This window comes from Schistocerca gregaria, chromosome 2, assembly GCF_023897955.1.
Source record: "Schistocerca gregaria isolate iqSchGreg1 chromosome 2, iqSchGreg1.2, whole genome shotgun sequence".
NCBI classification, from domain to species: domain Eukaryota; kingdom Metazoa; phylum Arthropoda; class Insecta; order Orthoptera; family Acrididae; genus Schistocerca; species Schistocerca gregaria.
This window is the reverse complement of record NC_064921.1, coordinates 633143106-633157795: the sequence shown is the minus strand read 5'-3', so window position 1 is coordinate 633157795 and position 14690 is coordinate 633143106.

Sequence of the window (14690 nt, the reverse complement as noted above, 5' to 3'; positions counted from 1 at the left end):
CATGGATCAATGAAGCAACTGAAGGCATAAGCACTAATAAAGAATTGATCAGTATTTGATGTTGGTGGGTGGTGTTGAGATTGAAGAGTGATCTACTGTGAAACTCAGACTTACTCTAATTTTGATAGTGGGCCAGCTTGCCCATATTGAAGATCAGCTTGCCCATATTGAAGATCAGCTCGACTTTGTTTTGGGATTAAAAGTGCAGCATCATTTTTATTCTTTCACTTGTTTCATTTATCTCTTAATGTTAAACCAGCAGCTTCCATCACTGCCTAGTGACATTGAAAGTTGGAGTCAAGTCTGGAGATGTGTTTATATAATCTCATGATTAAAGTGACTACTAGTGACACCCAAGAAGCATAAGTGATTCCTGGTTGGACACAAATTTTCATTGGTCCCTACAAATTCATTATAATGTGCTACCACTTTTTCTACTGTTGTGTCATGATCTTAAAGCTAATCCCCTTGATAACATTCTTCCCAAGCCATTTCTCTATAAAATTTAATGCTTAAAGTTCAGCTGATAAATTCCACCCTGGCATTTATTTGAATTACTATTGACCCATATGTCCATAATGTGTAGTGACATCTAATGGGGCAACTCCTGCCCTCAGTGACATTTTACAGTCAGCTTTTCTGGAGAATAGCAGCCTATCCTCCATGAAGAAACTCAAAAGATGAGATTTCATGATTGGTCCTAAGGAATCATATGAAATCAACTGCCTAAAATGTCTCAAACGTTGAGATGAGTAGAGGACAGTACCAGCTGTAGAAGTCTGAAACCAGAATTTGGTTGCAATAATTACGTGTCTGTTGTTCAAAACTATTTTTGTACATGTTATTTGAATTGAAGCATTGTTCAGTGACAGCGTGTCCCAGTGATGCAAATAGATGATAATCATACGGAACCAAGTCTGAAGAATAAGCCTCGTGCCCTAGTACTTCCTGTCTGAGTGCTTCAATCGTTCCCCTGACCCATTTTTCTGTGTGTGATGGGGCATTATGGAGCAATATGACTTTGTGATGCCTTTTCACATATTCTGGTTGTTTTTTGTGCAATGCTCAATTTAAATCAATCATTTGTTGTTGGTAGTGATCAGTGTTAACGGTTTCACCAGGTTTTAGCAGCTAATAATTGATGACACCCTTCTGATCCCACCAAACTCAGAGCATTATCTTCTTTCCAAAGTGACTTGGTCTTGTAGCAGATGTCAATGGTTCTCCTGGATTCACCAATGATTTTTGACACTTAGGATTCTCAAAGTATATCCATTTTTTTTATCACCTGTCACTATTCAATGGAGAAACGGCTTTCTTTTGTATATAGCCAGCAGCATTCCACAAGTGGTCTTTTGATTTGCTTGCTTTCTTCCATTCAGTTCATGCAGAACCCATTTTCCCACTTTCTGCGTCTTTCCCATAGCTTTCAATTAAAGAGAAACAGCTTTCTGCATCACATTCAGGTGTTCTGTGAGTTCCTGTTGAGTTTGAATATCATTTTCATCCAATAAGGCCTGTAATTCGTTGCCTTCGAACTTTTTCGGTGATTTCCCACTCTCATTATTTCTCATGTCAAAATCACCACTTTCGAATTTTTTGAGCCACTTGAAATGCTGTGTTCATCTACATCTACATCCATACTCCGCAAGCCACCTGACGGTGTGTGGCGGAGGGTACCCTGAGTACCTCTATCGGTTCTCCCTTCTATTCCAGTTTCCCAGGAACATGTTTGCCGAAAGCTTCAAGAAGCATTCAGTATGATTCTGCAGCAGTTTTCTTCAAACGATAACAGAAAACTAATACTGTCTGAAAATCATAGTTCCTAGGCATAAAACTCGACATGTCTGTGGGTTTGTAACAGATACCAGTGTATGGAACTTAGGTTATTGAGTGTTGACATTCACATCAACAACTTTTGTTTAAGTTCACCTTATATTTTCCTTTCAAGTCACTGTCCATTGCATTCTACTGCACATCCAAGTCTGTTGCTGTATTGGACAGAATTAGTGTCATCATCAAATATCAAACCTTTTATTTCTTGTTTCTGAACATTAATTCCTTCTTCAAAATTTTCTTTGGCTTCCTATATTGCTTGCTCAGTCTACAGACTGAATAACATTTGAGTAGGCTGCACTCATGTCGAACTTCCTTCTCAACCACTACATATCTTACCCCAAGTTGGCTTCTACCAATTTTTCCATTCCTCTCTAAATAAGTCAGTATTTTGCAACCTTTTCTTAATGTAGTAATATGATTGAAGTTTCTGACAATGAGAAGGATTGATCTGTCTGTGCTTTAAAGATATTTTTTATAGTCAAGATCATGTTCAAAACTGTTTTTATTGACTGATTTCAATGACAGATAAGACTGTCATCTTCAGATCTCTAAAATTTTTTTTGGCTGTACGTCATGTTCCATTGTGCAGTCATAACTCGTGCCACGTTAACATATTAGTGGAGAGGTTTATATCAATAACATTACAAACAGGTTTGTCACAAGTGAACAAGTGACAGACCTGTTTGTAAACCTGTGTGGAACATGCAATATACTCTCCATTAAAGCACAGATTGTACATAAAGTCTGGGAACACTTTAAATTGTTTATTGCACAAGAACTAAACATTGTACAGGTGTCATATATATATATATATATATATATATATATTAAAAACAAAGATTCCAAGACTTACCAAGCGGGAAAGCGCCGGCAGACAGGCACATGAACAAAACACACAAACACACACACAGAATTACTAGCTTTCGCAACCGATGGTTGCTTCTTCAGGAAGGAGAGGGAAAGACGAAAGGATGTGGGTTTTAAGGGAGAGGGTAAGGAGTCATTCCAATCCTGGGAGCGGAAAGACTTCCCTTAGGGGAAAAAAAGGACAGGTGTACACTCGCGCGCGCGCACACACACACACACACACACACACACACACACACACACACACACATATCCATCCGCACATACACAGACACAAGCAGACATATTTAAAGGCAAAGAGTAATGGCAGAGATGACAGTCGAGGCGGAAGAAGCAACCATCGGTTGCGAAAGCTAGTAATTCTGTGTGTGTGTTCGTGTGTTTTGTTCATGTGCCTGTCTGCCGGCGCTTCCCCGCTTGGTAAGTCTTGGAATCTTTGTTTTTAATATATTTTTCCCATGTGGAAGTTTCTTTCTATTATATATATATATATATATATATATATATATATATATATATATATATATATATATTCCAAGACTTACCAAGCGGGAAAGCGCTGGTAGACAGGTACAATAAATAAAACACACACACAGAATTTCTAGCTTTCGCAAGCGACGGTTGCTTCTTCAGGAAAGAGGGAAGGAGAGGGAAAGACGAAAGGATGTGGGTTTTAAGGGAGAGGGTAAGGAGTCATTCCAATCCCGGGAGCGGAAAGATTTACCTTAGGGGGAAAAAAGGACTGGTGTACACTCGCGCACACACACACACACATATCCATCCGCACATACACAGACACAAGCAGACATCTGTAAAGGCAAAGAGTTCGGGCAGAGATTTCAGTCGAGGCAGAAGTATAGAGGCAAAGAAGTTGTTGAAAGACAGGTGAGGTATGAGCGGCGGCAATGTGTGTAACTCAAAGTTTTTTTTACAAACATTTGATATGCGGACCTTGAGTAACCCGGCATACGTCAATACAATAATCGAATTCTTGCCATACCCATCCCAGCATGGCATCGTTGACTGTAGTAGTCGCTTCCAGTATTCTCTCTCGGAGCTCTGCTATGTCACGTGGTAGAGGCAGTACATACACAAGATCTTTAATGTGTCCCCACAGAGAAAAGTCACACGAAGTGAGATCTGGTGATTGGGGAGGCCATTTAATGAAACAGCAGTCCCCTCCTGTAGCAGGCCGATCCATTGATGCAGCAGCTCCATGTTCAGGTACCCACGAACTTCAGGATGAAAATGGAGTGGAGCCCCATACTGCTGAAAGATGAATGGAAAGTGCATTTGCATTTGAGGCATAAGCCATTGCTGCAACATGCCCAAGTAGGAATATCCAGTGACAGTGCTCTCACGAAGGTGGCCCATACAGTTTTTGACGTGACAAGGACAAAAAACACTTACCTTTGGGGATGATGATGATGATGAAGTCCCATACTCCTTGACAGAGCATGGGGGAACAAGAATCACACTCAAATTCAATACATCCTAGTGGATGCTTTGTACCCCAGATTCGACAATTGTGCTTGTTCACTTTCCCATTAGTGTGAAAAGTGGCTTCGTCGCTAAAAATTAAGCGATCAACATCGCCATCCCCATCCTCATTCAGTTGTTGCAACTGCGATCAAAACTCAAAACACTTGTCTTTGTCATCGTCATTGAGCTTCTACACTAGCTCCAATTTGAATCGTTTCATAGACAGCTTCTATCGCAAGTTTTCCACACGATCATTGGAGCCATTTCGAATTCACAGGATGTGCGATGCACCGATTTCTTTGGACTCCTTATGAGTGTCTCTCATACGCAATCCACATGCACTTCACTCACATCGGAATGTCCGCTTGTTTTTGCTGGGCATGAGCAACCCATTGTAATGAATTTGTGGGCCAGTGGTAAATGACCTTCCTAGTTGATGGCTTCTTACTGTACTTGGTTCTAAACACCTGTTGAACAGCTGTAGCACACTTGTTTTTGTCGATCTCCAGTACACAGAAAGCTCGCTCCGCACCTGAGCTTTCCATTTTTGTGACTAGTGCTGACTAATGGCAAATTACCAAACTACACTGTGGCGGTATACATGGGAGGGGAAAAAAAAAAAGAAAACTTTCAGGGTTTATCTTCAAAATGACATATGTATGATATCTGTACAATTTTTGGTACTACTGCAATAAATAATTGAATGTGTCCCCAGACTTAATGTACACCCTGTATTAATGTGGCATCAGTAATGAATGCCCAGTAGAAACCTGTCAATAAAAAACAGTTTTGAACATGATCTTGGCTATAAAGTTTTCTTTAATGAAGCAATAGATTAGTAATATTCACACAAGACAGCACCTACTTTCTTTGGAATTGGAATTATGGTTTATTTCATGAAGTCTCACACTATTTCTTCTGTCTCATACATCTTGCACATAGGTGGAATAGATTTGTCATGGCAGGCTCTCCCACATGTATCAGCAGTTCTGAGGGGCGCCATGTGCTCCAGGGGCATTGCTTGAGCTTTAGTCGTTCTGTGCTCTGTCAAATTCTTCTCAGAGTATCCTATGGCCCATCTCATCTTCATCTACTTCCTCTTCTCTTTCTATTAACTGGCTTAAAGTTCATTTCCCTTGTGTAGTCCCTCTATACATTCCTTCCACCTTTCCTTTCTTTGGTTATACTGGTTTTCCATCTGAGCTGTTAATGTTCATACAGCTGCTTCTCTTTTCTCCCAAGATCTCTTTAATTGTCCTGTAGGTGGCATCTATCTTTCTGCTAGTTATACTCATGTCCATGGAATTACATTTGTCCTCTGGCCATTCCTCGTTAGTCATTTTGCATTCCCTGTCAGTCTGATGTTTTAAAAATTTGTTTCCGCTACACCTGCTTCATTTGCTGCATTTTTATATTTTCTCTTTTCATCAATTAAATTCAGTATCTCCTGTGATATCCAATAATTTGTATTAGGCCTTGTCTTTTTGCCTATACGATGTTCTCCTGCCTTCACTATTTCATCTCTCGAAGCTACCTACTCGTCTTCTACTGTATTCCTTTCCCCTGTTTTGGTAGGATGTTGCCTAATATGCCCTTTAAAACTTTGAACAACCCCTGATTCTTTCAACATATCCAGGCCATCTCTCTTTAATTTCCTACCTTTTTTGCAAATTCTTCTGTTTTGATCTACAGCTCATAACCAATAAATTGTGGTCAGAGTCCACATCTGCCTCTGGAAGTGTCTTATGGTTTAAAATCTGGTTCCAAAATCTCTGTTTGGCCATTACATAATCAATCTGAAACCTTTCAGTGCCTCCAGGTCTTTTCTATGTATACCAACTTCTTTCATGATTCTTAAACTAAGTGTTAGTGATGATTCAGTTATGCTCTGTGCAAAATTCCACCAGTTGGCTTCCTCTTTTATTCCTTTTCCTCAGTCCATATTCTCCTACTATATTCCTTTCACTTCCTTTTCCTACTTCTGAATTTCAGGCAATCATTACAATTAAGTTTTCCTTTTCCTTAACTACACAAATAATTTATGTTATCTTGTACATTCTTTCAGTCTCTGCAGAACTTGTTGGATGTAAACTTGAATTACTTTGGAGAGTGTCGGCTTTGTCTATCTTGGCTACAATAATGTGTCCACTGTGGTGCTCACAGTAGCTTACCAGCATTCCTGTTTTTTTTTTTTTTTTTTTTTTTTTTTTTTTTTTTACTAGATCTACACATTACGTCTATTTGATTTTTGTATTTCTAATGTTATACTCACCTGACCAGAAGTCTTCTACCTCTTCATTAATTCCCATTGTATCTAAGTTAAATTTTCTATCTTACCTTCAGGGATCTAACATTCCACACTCCGATTTGTAGAATGTCAGTTTTGATTCTCATGGTGACGACATTCTTCTGAGTAGCCCCATGAGGAAACTTGAATGGGGGCTATTTTACCTCTGAAATATTTTGCCCAAGAGGAAGCCATCATCATTTAATCATGTAGTAGAGCTGCTTGTCCTTGGAAAAGTAGTGGCTATAGTTTCCACGCAATTTCAGACGTTTGCAGTACTGACACAGCAAGGCCATGTTGGCCAATGTTACAAACAAATCAGCCAGTCACTCAGATTGTGGCAATACAACTAATAAAAAGGCTATTGCCCTTCATCGGAAACCACATGTGTGTCTGGCCTCTCCAAAGAAATCTCTCCATTTTAGTTTCATCTGTGGAACAGCTATCTGTATTGTGTAATGTGTGTGTTTCATGAAGCAGTAGTTGAACATTGTGGCCATTAAGGACCGAGTGTTTTTAGTGTGTCAGAGATAACAAATGCAGTTGCAGAAGGAGCAGCTGAGACAGTAGCTACAATAACAATAGTTGCAACAGCAGTTTCACGAACAACAGGAGATCATCAATTTGCTGGCCATGCAGTGGTGAGGTGAGTGGAGGCGGCACAGTCTCCACACCTCTGCTGGACACGTTTGCAGGTTTTGATGATACCATGGAAACATGGGAAAATTATTTAGTCCATTTTAAGATGTACTGCCAGGCAATGCACATCATTGGGTCTGTGGATCAGAATGTTTTTATATTGTTGTGGAGTACTAGTTTGTGTGGAGGACAGCCCCTAATAGTCATGAAAAAGTACAATATGCAGAATTGTGACAATTACTAAGCACTACTAAGGTGAGCCAACACACATGTTAGCTGGCTGCGTACAGTTGAATCAATATCTTAAGTGTCCCAGGCAGTGGTATGCATTGTGGATAGCTGACTTACAGGGATTAGTGCATAGATACAATTTTAAATGCAAACATTACAGCACATCCTATGTAAACTCCCTAATCTGCAATACAGTGATGTGGCTAATGCCAGACAGGGCTGTACCGACTAAAGTGCTAGCGCATTCAGATCTTATGTCAGAGGAAGTAGCATGAACTGTAGAATCAGAGGAGTTGCAGCACAAAACGTGTTTTCCAATGTTTGGCAGGTAGCAAAAGAACTGAAGAGACACACCAGTGCAATGAGTCCCAGGCAGACACTATTCAGGCTTTAGCGATCATGTTGTCAATGTGGCTGGACGGGTGTAGTAATGAAATGGGTACTCTGGCATCTTGGTGCAGGTTTGCTACAGAGGTTGTGACCTTACCAGACCGCTATTGGTCTCCGTGGCATTAGCCTTCCATTGAGTTCACACCATATGCAGAGTGCTGTCCTTTTACGGCACTGGACTTGCAGTCTTTCCCAGATTAGATTAGAGGAGGCAGTGCTCTTATTTCTTTGCACATTGTCAAGCCTTACAGATGCCATGACGTTTAGCAGTTGTGTGCAAAAACATCAGAGAGCTGTGCTGCAGGATGTTGTTCCCAAGTTTGCAATTGAGTCCACAAGCATGTCGGTAGGATTACAGCTGTACCATATTATGGTAGACTTGGACATAGCTGGTTGTTTCAATTAGACACATGGGCCTTGACCAGTCTGATCAATGTAGATACTTATCATTGACTGGGGTGCTACTCCCCCCCCCCCCCTCCCCCCCTGGCCCCGATACTGCTCTCAGCTCCAACTGCTTTCTGATAGTAGGCAGCCGACTCTCTTACATGGACAACTACTAGTCATAGCTAAATACAAGAATATAGATCACCAGCTCATGCTTTTGGTTGTAAATCGATAATTGGTAGAAAACATTTCATACTTAATGCTTTCGTTATTTTTGGCTTCAAAGTAGTCAATAAAATTAACTTGTCTATCATTTCAGAACTTGGAAACATTGCTCCAATCATTCAATCAACGTTTTGGTAAGTATCTGCGTAATTTAAAGGCCCAAAATTATGTTGAATTGATTGACAATTCCTAGGTTCTGTCCAGCTTGCTTCATGCCTTTTGCTATGCAAGGTAAAGTGAAGGTGGAACTTGACAGATGCCAGATCCTTGGGGTGGTGTCACTGGTTTCATCAAGCCAGTGTGCCACCCCCACAGTAATTATCCAGAAGTCCAGAGATGATGTTAGACTTTGCAGCGATTTCAAGCACATGATCAGCACACAAAGTGAAATAACTGTTTCTTCATACCATGTCAAGTTATTAGTTAAGTTGGCTAATAATCAGAATTTCCAGAATTGACTTCAGATATGTGTACTTCCAACTGCCATTGGACACAGCCTTGTCCAGACATGAAGGTGCTAGAGGAATGTCCTGAGAGGTTGTCGGACACTTCGTCACCAGTAGTAGGATGAGCCCAAGGCATTGAATCCCTCTGAAGAAGGAACAGCCATGGCTGTGGGCTTCCGGCTTAAGGCATAAGGAATATTGGGTGTGGCTCTTGGAGTGCAGTCACCAAACAGGCAGGGGAGCACCCAAAGTGAGAAGTAGACCTGGAAAATGAGACACATGCAAAGCTGTCATCAAGAAGAGAGAGCGAAGCCACTGAAGGCAGAAAGACCTGGTACAGCCTGGCCTTGCAGCAAAAGTTCCATAACTGGAGAATATGAGGACTGCCGCAAAAGAAGTCTTGTGGTGGTGCTGGACGGGTTTCCACAGAAGGCAGAGTGTGCTTCATGCAGTTGGCTGTTAGAAAAGAAGATGAGAACATGAGGCACAAGGAGCTGGCAGATCTTATGGTGCAAGAACCCGGTGGAGGCCTTGGTGCAAGGAGCTGGTTGAGTCCATGGTGCCTGCTGGACTCTCAGTGCCGGATGAGCTGGTGGCAGCAGATGAGCTGGTTGCCCTGGGGCAGGAGCACAAGGACTGGCTGGCACTGGATGCTACAGGGGGCAGGGGTGCTAGTGCTGGGTCACAAGAGGTGGTGCTGGAACGATTGTGCGGGAGGCATTGGGGCCATAGACCGAAGGGCTGGAGATGGCCAGGAGAGAAACAGCAGGAAGAGCAGAAACTTGAAGGAGGCAAGCCAGTGTGTCAAGGAAGGGGAGCCATGAGTCCGAGGCATTGCCAAACTCTGGAGGGTGTGGAGGCAGTAGAAACAAGTCCTGGGCAGGAGGAACATCGCGATGGGTGAGGCACCATCACAGAAATTCAGTGCTGCATAATGTCGAAGCTGTGCTGTCCTGTCCTTAGCACATAAGGGTCACCACTAAACGATGATGGGTCAGGTAAGGAACATACTGGGTCAAACAGTGCAACTGCTGACCTTGTAACTAGCCAGCAGTTCTGGTGTGGAAGAAGCCATGGCAAGAGCACGAGTGAGTCCAGAGATGACAACATGGAAGAGGGTCCAGTAACAACAGGAAAAAAAAGAGGAGCCAGACACGTGAATCAGTACAAGGAAGGAAGCTGTGCTAGACAGAAACAAGGTTAGACTGAAACAAGGCTAAACATGCGGTTACTGTAAAGAAACATTGCTGTAGATAAAGTCTATATAGGCTGCACTAATGGTGTCTTAGATCCTGATGGTGGTGTTGCCCTCTGATGAAAATACCTGCAGACTTCTGATGTCGAGCATTGAGACTGGAACTTGCACTGACTAGCAAGCTGCTTGGAGATGCTCTGTAAAGGCTGCCCAATGGTGGAATACCAGGAAGTTGGTCTAGTATCACTTGGCTTATGGAGGTGAGCTAGTGTTGGCTGACAGATGTGGCACCTTTACAAACTGCAGTGGCTGTTTGGACAAGATGAGAAGCAGTTGAGTTGCACTCTTCTTGACAGGGAGGCAACCTACGGCACTACTGTGTGGCATGTGGTTGGATCATAAGGCACCAGCCAGATGCTAGAATTGGGGTATTACAGTCGTTTTCAGGGAAGCCAAATTACTCTATGAAGTTCTTTCATGGGCTGCTCTCGTTTGTTACCCATAGAATCAGCTTCTTAAGAAAGGGATGAAGTTTGAGTTATCAGAGTTGTGTCATTCGGCATTCCAGAAACTGAAGAAACACTTCCATTCTGCTTTGTGTTTGTCCAAGTTCATCCCCAGTGAGCCTTTGATTCTTGCCACAGATGCATCCCAATGTAGCATCAGAGCCATTCTTTCTCACAGAACTCCCGATGGCTCAAAAAAGTCTGTTGCATTCACATCAAAGACTTTGTTGGCAGCACAGAGACATTATTCTCAAGTTGATGAGGCGACATTCACGATCATATAGGACGTAAAAAAGTTTACTCTTATGATACATCAGTGCATGCAAATTCAGTTGCTTTGTCATGGTTACCAGCAGGTCCTGATATCAACTTTCATAATCAGGAGACAGTCTGTCATAGACTGGACCAGAACCTTCAGGACATGTTGAACGAATTTCTGTTGGCAGTATGGAAAGCCGTGGCAGCTACAAGTGAGGGTCCACTCCTGCACAGAGTAATTACAGTGTTTCAGCAGATGGCTGGAACATTTTCTCATGGGTTCAGACCTTGAGCTCTTAATGTATTTCAGAATTTGTGATATGCTCAACATTGTGAATGGTGTCCTGCTGTTAGCAGTGGAAGATTGGACTACTATGTTGTTACTACACCATCGTTATGACGATGCATTCTGATGTTACATGCATCCATTTGGGGGGGGGGGGGGTGTTGTAAATGAAAGCATTGACTCTTTGACACATCTATTAGCCAGCATTTAATTCCACCGACAAGCATGTGGTGTGTGCCTGTTCAGTGTGCACCCCAAAACCAGGCACCTCCATCACAAAGATTTTCTCCAGAGCACCCGTGGAACTGGGTGCTCATGGATTTCACTGGTTTTCATGTAAGGGGCCGTGTGGTATTAGTCGCCTCATCTAATTTTCCATGTGTTGCTAGGTTGTCCTCCACAGTGTCGAACGCTACAATTCAGTCCTTAGCTGCCATTTTCGCTATTGAGTGTATGCCACTCACCCTGGTCTCAGACAATGGCCAGGAGAACGTGAAGCATTCTACTACCAGAATGGAATTCAGCACCTGACCACATGTCATTCTGAATGGCATCACATATAGGGGTCGAGCACTAGTAGTTGTTGTTGTCTTCAGTCCTGAGACTGGTTTGATGCAGCTCTCCATGCTGCTCTATCCTGTGCAAGCTTCTTCATCTCCCAGTACCTACTGCAACCTACATCCTTCTGAATCTGCTTAGTGTATTCATCTCTTGGTCTCCCTCTACGATTTTTACCCTCCACACTGTCCTCCCATGCTAAATTTGTGATCCCCTGATGCCTCAAAACATGTCCTACCAACCGATCCCTCCTTCTAGTCAAGTTGCGCCACAAACTTCTCTTCTCCCCAATCCTATTCAATACCTCCTCATTAGTTACGTGATCTATCCACCTTAACTTCAGCATTCTTCTGTAGCACCACATTTCGAAAGCTTCTATTCTCTTCTTGTCCAAACTAGTTATTGTCCATGTTTCACTTCCATACATGGCTACACTCCAAACAAATACTTTCAGAAATGACTTCCTGATACATAAATCTATATTCAATGTTAACAAATTTCTCTTCCTCAGAAACGCTTTCCTTGCCATTGCCAGTCTACATTTCATATCCTCTCTACTTTGACCATCATCAGTTATTTTACTTCCTAAATAGAAAAACTCCTTTACTACTTTAAGTGTCTCATTTCCTAATCTAATTCCCTCAGCATCACCCGATTTAATTTGACTACATTCCATTATCCTCGTTTTGCTTTTGTTGATGTTCATCTTATACCCTCCTTTCAAGACACTGTCCATTCCGTTCAACTGCTCTTCCAATTCCTTTGCTGTCTCTGACAGAATTACAATGTCATCGGTGAACCTCAAAGTTTTTATTTCTTCTCCCTGGTTTTTAATACCTACTCCCAATTTTTCTTTTGTTTCCTTTACTGCTTGCTCAATATACAGATTGAATAACATCGGGGAGAGGCTACAACCCTGTCCACTCCCTTCCCAACCACTGCTTCCCTTTCATGCCCCTGAACTCTTATAACTGCCATCTGGTTTCTGTACAAATTATAAATAGCCTTTCGCTCCCTGTATTTTACCCCTGCCACCTTTAGAATTTGAAAGAGAGTATTCCAGTCAACATTGTCAAAAGTTTTCTCTAAGTCTACAAATGCTAGAAACGTAGGTTTGCCTTTTCTTAATCTTTCTTCTAAGCACTAGTAAAGACATTCAAATCACAATTAAAGGAAACAGCCTTAGCATTGCCTAGACATGATGCTTACTGAGCAACTCCAATAAGTGGCTGAGGTGTTGCATGGCTGTCAGTGTTGCAGTCTCTTTGACCAATTGTGCCTGAGGGCTTGTCCCTCTGGCACATGGGCCATGCCTGGGTGTTGGCAAGGTTTCACTTTCTGGGCATGCACATTCAGGTAGACACCGGACGTAGATGTAAGGCATCATGGTGGGGCAATAACTTTATATTGTTGCAGTGTGTCAGCAGCACCCGATAGGCCACACTAAGCAGTTATGCCTGCATCAGACTGAGCAATGGACACCACAATTCAGACATACAGGAGACATTTATGCAGGTGGAATGGGTTAACTAACCTGAGCTCCAAAGTACTGAGTGACACCCACAGACGCTTCCAACCTCCCTGCCATGCACTACTTGCTGTATAATTTGTGCCCTTGACCAGTGATATGCACCACGTAGAAGAACTGTTTGCCCGGGGTGGACCTGATGGAGATGGAGTATACCCCTCCATCATCACAGCAGCTGGCTGAGGTTGCCGCCCAGTCCTCATTAGCTCTTGACCACCAGCCTCCAGTGCAGCATCAACCTGTCACCATCCCCAGCATTGCCCATGATGTCCCAGCAGAGAGCACCCAGAAGGAACCCCTATGGAGATCCTTGTTGTGGCTTAGTGTTATATATATTAGGCAGTGCTGCTGGAGTCAGCTGCTTGCTACCACTAATCTTGATTCTTGTTTACATCAGCCTGTACTCACTTGCATTTGTGTGTGAATACTTCTTGCTATAGCACTCCGTTAGTTCCCTGTTCATCCCAGATAGCGCTTTCAGACTCACTGCTCCCCAGTTTGGTTGACACTCAGTGTTTGTTCAAGGGAACAATGAGTCATGGTGCTCCACACTCATTACGAGCATTTTTAGGTATGCTATCATCTTGCTTTGTGAGTTACAACAGTAATCAATGTAATGACAACATATACTAAACCTGGAGCTGCATAAATGTGAGAGATGTCAATAGTGCAAGCTGAGAAAGGCTGTGTGATAAGAACACTATGACAGGTTGGAATCAATAAAAAAAGGTGCTATTGGTGACTGACTTCTGAGCAGAGTTTTGTTGCTTTAAACTCATTTTTAACTGAGAAAAAAAAGGCACATAAATTCAAACCACTTTCCAAAGTAGTCCTACAAAATCAACTTGTGGGGTTCCATTAAGGACAACATTTATGCACAAATCCTACCACAGAACCTAGAAGAGTTGAAGAACGTGATCTGTACTGCCATAACATCAGTGAAGGACATACTTATGTAAGTATGGGAGGAATTTTAAGTATCAGTGTGATACATTTGTGTCACTGATTGAGGACATATTGAACATCTGTAATATAAACTTGAGAGATTTGTAAATATATGTCCCAAGTTTTGTAGTTTATGTTGTACAGTTTAATAAATATATGTGTTTGAAATACGTATCTCAAACAGCAGAAACACCAGATTGAAATATCAGCAATATAAAGAAAAGATAGATTGCTACTCACCATGAAGATGACACACTGAGTTGCAGGTAGGCACAGTGAAAAGAAGTTACACTTTAGCTTTCAGCCAAAAACACACACACACATTCATTCTCACAAACAAGCATACCTCATGTACACTTGACTGTCATCTCCAGTTGCACAGACTAGAATGCAACTATCACTTAGAATGGAAACAGCAGTCCAGAGGGGGAGGGAAAGGGAAGGGATAGCAGGGTATTGGGGGGGGGGGGGAGGAGAGAACAGTGCTATCTTTTCAAGTGGGTGGGGACTAGGCTGCCAACAGTCGCAGTGCTGGGTGCAGAGGGACAGGGAGATGGGGATGAGTAGTTGGAGGGGGGATATGGGGAGTGAAAGAGGAGGGAAGTGGGTTAGGTCAGGTGT